We start from the raw sequence: 7,861 nt of genomic DNA, 5'->3' as shown, positions 1-7,861 counted from the left end.
GGGACGAATAGCGGGGAACGAAGCAGACCTAGTAACCAAGTGCTCCAGCGCAGGGAAATAAAGCCTCAAACCTCTGATTGAAAACGCCCGTGGGGGTTGGGGCGGCAGCTGGAGATACTCCCAGCCTCACAGGAGAGGTCGTTGGAGAGACCCACAGGGGCCTAGAGTGTGCACAAGCCCACCCACTCGGGAACCAGCACTAGAGGGGCCCAATTTGATAATGGCTAGCGGAGGGAGTGACCGAAATCCAGTGGAGAGTGGAGCAAGTGGCCATTGCTCCCTCTCGGCCCCTCCTCCATGTACAGCAACACAGCGTAGCCATTAGCCTTACCCTGCCCCGCCCCGGGAACACCTAAGGCTCCACCCCTTTAAAAGATGCGCCAAGACAAAAAAAAAAAAAAATGGCCCAAATGACAGAACACTTCAACGTTCCAGAAAAAATACAACTAAGCGAGGAAGAGATAGCCAACCTATCAGATGCACAGTTCAAAACACTGGTTTTAAGATGCTCACAGAATTGGTTGAATTTGGTCGAAAACTAGATGAAAAAATGAAGCCTATGCTAAGAGAAACAAAGGAAAATGTACAGGGAACCAATAGTGATGCGAAGGAAACTGGGACTCAAATCAACACTGTGGACCAGAAGGAAGAAAGAAACATCCAAGCAGAAAAGAATGAAGAAATAAGAATTCAGAAAAATGAGGACAGGCTTAGGAACCTCCAGGACATCTTAAAACATTCCAACATCCAAATTATAGGGGTGCCAGAAGGAGAAGAGGAAGAACAAAAAATTGAAAACTTATTGGAACAAATAATGAGGGAGAACTTCCCTCATCTGGCAAAGGAAATAGACTTCCAGGAAGTCCAGGAAGTTCAGAGAGTCCCAAAGAAGCTGGACCCAAGGAGGAACACACCAAGGCACATCATAATTACATTAGCCAAGATTAAAGATAAGGAGAGAATCTTAGAAGCAGCAAGAGAAAAGGACACAGTTACCTACAAAGGGGTTCCCATAAGACTGTCAGCTGATTTCTCCAAAGAGACCTTACAGGCAAGAAGGGACTGGCAAGAAGTATTCCAAGTCATGAAAGGCAAGGGCCTACATCCAAGATTACTGTATCCAGCAGAGCTATCATTTAGAATGGAAGGGCAGATAAAGTGCTTCTCAGATAAGGTCAAGTTAAAGGAGTTCATCATCACCAAGCCCTTCTTATATGAAACGTTAAAGGGACTTACCTAAGAAAAAGAAGATAAAAAAGATGAACAGTAAAATTGACAGCAAACTCACAGTTATTAACGACCACACCTAAAACCAAAACAAAAGCCAACTAAGCAAACAACTAGAACAGGAACCGAACCTCAGAAATGGAGATCACATGGAGGGTTATCAATAGGGGATTGGGAAGGGGATAGAGGGGGGAAAGGTACAGAGAATAAGTAGCATAAATGGTAGGTAGAAAATAGACAGGGGGAAGGTAAGAATAGTGTAGGAAATGTAGAAGCCAAAGAACTTATAAGTATAACGCATGGACATGAACTATAGGGGGGGAATGTAGGAGGGAGGGGGTGGGCAGGATGGATTGGAGTGAGGAGGGGGGAATGGGACAACTGTAATAGCATAATCAATAAATATATATATATAAAAAGGTAAGCTTTGGCAACAAAGTTTTGAAAATTCAGTGGTTTTATGGCCAAATATTGGACCACATTTTGAAAAGGTCAAACTCTGAAAGGGATATTAAATAACCTCTGTATTATTAATTCTGTATATTTTGGATACTATTTTAATAATATCTTTTCAAGTGGGTATTACACCTGTTAATTAAAATTGCAAATATAACCAACTTCCTCATTATTAGTATCTAAAAGTGGCAGTTCATCTGCTAGGTTTCCCAAGCATAAATACTTAAAGCATAACGTGCTACATAAAATCGGTAATAGTTTAATTAGAATCTGATGAGACTTAACAATTTGATTTCAATTTATAGCTTATATAAGGATTAGGTGTGGTGAATTCATGTTACAATAGTGGTGCTCTTACCCCTGGCTTGTGTAGCTCAGTGGATTGAGCATGGGCTATGAACCAAAGGGTCGCCGGTTCAATTCTCAGTAAGGGCCCATGCCTGGGTTGTGGTCCATGTCCTCAATGGGGGATGTGTGAGAGGTAACCACACACTGATGTTTCTCTCCCTCTCTGTCTCCCTTCCCCCCTCTCTAAAAGTAAATAAGACCTTTTAAAAAATAGTGTTTCTATTATAATAATAAATAGTAAATTGACCACTGAATAAAAAAGTAGAGTGGAGAAAAACCTTCTACAAGTTTGCTAATTTATAAAGCTACAACATCCCAAAAATATATTCTAATTTTAAAATTTTGAATACATTTGTCATACATGGTAGTGCTATGGGAATTTAAAACCTGATGTCTAGTCTATACGTAGGCAAAATGAGAAAAAACTAATCACATTAACAGCAGTTGGTTTTACCCATCTGACTTCAAACCAATTTTGTTTTTGATAAAATTGATCAGGTTACCAGATGCTAGAGTCAAATTCCTGAAGAGTTTATGATCTCACACTCAGGGATCAAGATTATTTATGTCCTCTTTTACCTCCTTAATGTACTTAAAGGTACCTCATATATTATTCCTGGTCTCCACCATGTCTCAGTATTTTCTATATGTGTTCTTTAAGCTTTTTTATTTCTCTTGTGGTACTTTCTTTTGTAAACTCACCTCCCTTTTATAATACATTCTATTAATTTGTACAGCCGTGGGGGAAATGGATAATAAAACAAAACTACAAACCATATGTAAAATAGTTTTGCGACCTTTAAAAAGTTGGTATCTCCAGAAGATGAGACAAACAAATATGATCATATTTCTGATATTGATTTTTTTCTGGGTGGGGTTATGTCTACACAAACTTATAGCTTGAATTCCCCCTAAAGTAGATCCACCTATGAATATACTTTGTTGACATCTACTTAGACTTTGTTTCATTCTCAGAACTTCAGAAATTAATAAAATCATTATAGTTGCAAAAAAGTAAAAAATTTTTCAATAAAAAAGTGAGAAACTATTTTAGGAATAAATAGATGTGAGAAAAAGATATGAAAAATGAAGTTACAAAGAGATATGCATCTGTTAAGAGCATAGTGACAAAATAATAAATTTAAACAAAACCCCCCTAAAAACAAAAGCAAACTCATTCTAAAGCCATCAACAGGGTAAATCATATATTAAATTTTAGGTTAAGTAAATTTAATCTCCAGAATTCAAAGCCTTGACCCCTGGTGGAGAAGCTGAGATTATCATTGGATTTGAGATATTTGAAGTGGATAGAAAACTGTTTCAGCAGTGCAGATAGTTAAGTGAGTTGTAGGTGACAGTGCCATTGGTAAAACGCATCTCTTGATGTCCTACGCAACAAACAAATTTCCATCTTAGTATGTACCAACTGTCCCCACAACTATGCAGTCACAATGATGATTGGTGGAGAGCCATATATTTCAACTTTTTGATACTGCAAGGCAAGTGGATTATGACAGATTATGACCACTGAGTAATCCACAACAGATATATTTCTAATCTGCTTTTCAGTGGTCCCTTCATCCTCATTTGAAAATGTGAAAGAAAAGTGGGTGCCTGAGATAACTCACCACTGTCCAAAGACTGCTTTCTTGCATTCTGGGACCCAAATTGATCTCAGAGATGACCCCCTAACTATTGAGATACTTGCCAGGAACAAACAGAAGCCTATCACTCCAGAGACTGCTGAAAAACTGACCCATGGCTGAAGACTATCAAGTATGTGGAATGTTCTGCACTCACACAGAAAGGCCTAGAGAATGCACTTGATGAAGCAATATTGGCTGCCCTGGAGCCTCCAGACCCAAAGAAGAGTTGAGGGTCTGTGCTGCTGTGAACATCTCTCCAGAGCCCTTTCTACACAGCTGGTGTCAGCATCATATTAAAAGCAATGTTTAAATCAAACTAAAGATTAAAAATTATAATTCACTTTGGCAATAATGACAAATGCATGCCACCTACCCTCATGCACTCGTGTGAAACAAGACCCATAGGTATGGTCCCTTTCCCACTCTCAATACTAGTTAATTTTGAGTAATTGTGTATTGTCAGAAAAGTGGTCAGTACTTGTTTTTGTTTTGTTGTTTCAAAAATATTTTTTATTGATTTTTGTTTAAAAGCAAGGCATGCTTATGATGACTCTGTAACTGAGCAATTTCGGTTCTTGAAGTTGCTCCCAGGTTCCACTCTGGATAGTGATCTGGGACATCTAGTTTTATTTTTTCTTTCTATTTTTTTTTGAGGGGGGAATGCGTAGGGTTTGTTTTTATTTACTCATTAAAAATTCATTAACTATTGGATATCCCTTTAGGGGAGGAGGATGGGTGATTACACATTATACTTCCTAGATCTAGTTTAGAAAACATGTTCCCTACCAGGTGCTTTTAGGAAGGAGTATAGTAAATGCGTCATTTAATAACATACTCCTTTTTCAAAATGGCCTTTTCTCTCCACCCTTGAGTAAGTTCAGTATTTGATGAAACTCATGAAAGTGGGTGGAACTGTCTTGCCTCTCCTCTTTTCTAGGATACACTATATATGTGACTGACTTTCAAGGAAATTTGTTAGCCACTGGCTGATTTTTTTGAGGTTAATTTTTAACTCCTTTCACTGATAAATGAACAAAAGTGTTACCCATTTGAAATATACCAAATGAGTTGAATACATAATTAAAAAAATATTTTTCCTTGTCGGTCATTGTCTTATATGCATAGCATAAATGTGCAGCTTAATAGTGTATGATATGGTGTTCTAGAACACAGTTGAAGACCTGGTATATTTGAGGGTGGTGCTAGAAGACAGATGTCTGTGGAATGATTCATATCCTCTTCCAAGTTATGAGGGTGGAGATGTGTTTCATTAAGAAGCTAGAGGCAGGGAGAACATTTAACAACATGGGGACCAGTCAGTGGAATCCATTTATTTCTGTTTTGCATGAGAGGCATTACAACAGTCAGCTGAGGCTCTCTAGTTTCACAAAAAATCATGGAGAGAGTCTTCTAAAGATTCTTGTATCACCTTATTTTAGTTTCAGTTTTCAATTTTTAAAAATATTTAGGTAATCTTCTCCAACTTCCCCAAATCCTAATTCTGTAGATTCATTAGTGTTGAATCACTGCTTTCTCATTCTCAATTCTTTGTACATGTATTCTTTGCAGATGTATTAAACAAACAGGAACACGCTTCACAAGGGAAAAAAATTCAAAGCCTAAAATTCTACATTCTTTATTGCTTTTCATTGTTTCCTTGACCATTTTGTTGCCTTGTGCCTTTATGACCTTTAGTCTTCATATATGTTCTTGAGAAATTTTCTTTTGCTTTAAGAAACAAAAATGATTCCTCTTCTATGAACTGTACCTGTAAATATTTATTTATATGTTTATATATTTATTTATTGTTATTCAGTTACAGTTGTCCTGCCTTTTTCCCCATTGCTCACTCCTGCCCTGTGCCATCCACTCCAACAGTCAATGCCATTCCACTGTCTGTGCCCATGAGTACTCTATTCATGTTCCTTTGCTTGCCCCTCCCTCTGCTTTCCCCCATTATGCCCCTCCTGCTACCCCTCTCCTCACTGTCAGTTTGTTTTTTATTTCCAAGTCTCTAGTTCTCTATTGCTCATTTGTTAGTTTTGTTGATTAGGATCTACTTACAGGTGAGATCATATGGTATTTGTCTTTCACCTCCTGGCTTATTTCACTTAGCATAATGCTCTCTAGTTCCATCCATGCTGTTGCCAGGGTATGAGCTCCTTCTTTCTTTCTGCTGTGTAGTATTCCATTATGTAAGTGCACCACTGTTTTTTTATTCACTCATTTACTAAGGGACACTTAAGTTGTTTCCAACACCTTGCTATTGTAAATGCTGTTTCTATGAACATTGGGATGCATAGGTTCTTTTGAATTGATGTTTCAGGATTCTTAGAATTTAGTCCGAGCAGTGGGAACTCTGGATGAAAAGACAGTTGTATTTTTAGTTTTTTGAGGAAATTCCATACTGTTTTCCACAGTGGCTGCACCAGTCTGCATTCTCACCAACAGTGGGCTAGGGTTCCCTTTTCTCCACAGCCTTCCAGCACTTGTTTGTTGATTTATTAATGATGGCCATCCTCACTGGTGTGAAGTGGTATCTCACTGTGGTTTTAATTTGCATCTCTCTGAGGGCTAATGATGTTGAGTATTTATTCATGTGTCTGTGGACACTTTTTATGTTCTCCTTGGAGATATGTCTGTTCAAGTCCATTGCCCATTTTTTAAATTGGATTGGTTGTCTTCATGGTGTGGAGTTTTGTGAGTTCTTTAAATATGTTGGAGATCAAACCTTTGTCCTAGGTGTCACTGGCAAATATGTCTTCCTACACAGTTGATTCCCTTTCCATTTTGTTGATGTTTTCTTTAGCCATGCAGAAGCTTTTTAGTTTGATGTAGTCCCATTTGTTTATTCTTTCCTTTATATCTCTTGCCCTAGGGGATGTATCAGTGAAAATATTGCTTGTTGAATATCTGAAAATTTCCTGCCTATGTTTTCCTCTGGGACTTTTATGGTGTCAAGGCTTGTATTTAAGTCTTTTATCTGTCTTGAGTTACTTTTGTGTATGGTATAAGTTAGCAGTCAAGTTTCATTTATTTACACGTGCCTGTCCAGATCTCCCAATACCATTTATTGAAGAGGCTATTTTAACTCTATTTTATGTTTCTGCCCCCTTTGTCAAATATTAACTAACTGTATGACACGGCTTTATTTCTGGGCTCTCTATTATATTCCATTGATCTATGTGTCTGTTCTTATGCCAATAACAGGCTATTTTGATTACAGTGGCCTTGTAATACAGTGTGATATAAGGTATTGCTATCCCTCCTACTTTGTTGTTCTTTCTCAAATTTGCTGAGGCTATTTGGGATCATTTGTGGTTTCATATACCTATTTGAAGTGTTTGTTCTATATCTGTGAATTGTGTCATTGGTATTTTGATAAGGATTGCATTGAATCTATAAATTGCTTTGGGTAGTATGGACATTTTAATGATGTTGATTCTTCTAATCCACGAACACAGTATATGCTTCCATTTATATGTGTCTTCCTTAATTTCTTTCTTCAGTGTTGTATCATTTTCTGGGTACAGGTCTTTTATTGCCTTGATTAAGTTTATTCCTAAGTATTTTATTTTTCTTCTTGCTTTAGTGAATGGGATTTCCCCCCCGATTTCTGTTTCTGATATTTCATTGTTGGTGCACAAAAATGTTTTTTATTTCTGACTTTGTATCCCACCATTTTTCCAAATTCATTTATTAAGTCAAGTAGTTTTTTAGTGGAGTTTATAGGGTTTTCTATGTACACTATCATGTCATCTGAAAACAGTGACAGCTTTACTTCCTCTTTCCCAATTTGGATGCCTTTTTTTTTCATTTTCTTTTTGATCGCTGTGGCTAGGACTTCCAATACTATGTTGAATAAAAGTGGTGAAAGCTGATATGTTCCATAGAGCAAGGGACATAAAGGAAAGAACAAACAAATGGGACCTCATCAAAATAAAAAGCTTCCTCATAGCTAAAGAAAACATCAGCAAAATGAAAAGAGAACCTACTGTATGTGAAAACATATTTACCAATGACACCTCACACAAGGGTTTGATTTCCAAAATGTATAAAGAACTCATAAGACTCCACTCCAGGAAGACAAACAACCCAGTTAAACAGTGGGCAAAAGGCCTGAACGGATACTTCACTAAGGAGGACAAACAGAGGGCCCAGAGAACTCATTAGGTACTCAGTAC

The 7,861-nt window shown here is 37.6% G+C and overlaps 1 pseudogene; it reads left to right on the top strand.

Annotated features, from left to right (window-relative positions):
- The first annotated feature begins 220 nt into the window (after window positions 1-220).
- LOC112300499 (cell division control protein 42 homolog) lies at window positions 221-3,907 on the top strand (annotated as a pseudogene).
- Window positions 3,908-7,861: the final 3,954 nt, after the last annotated feature.

This window comes from Desmodus rotundus, chromosome 6 (genome assembly GCF_022682495.2).
Source record: "Desmodus rotundus isolate HL8 chromosome 6, HLdesRot8A.1, whole genome shotgun sequence".
In the NCBI taxonomy this organism is placed as follows: Eukaryota; Metazoa; Chordata; class Mammalia; order Chiroptera; family Phyllostomidae; genus Desmodus; species Desmodus rotundus.
This window is presented reverse-complemented; position numbering and strand designations above follow the sequence as displayed.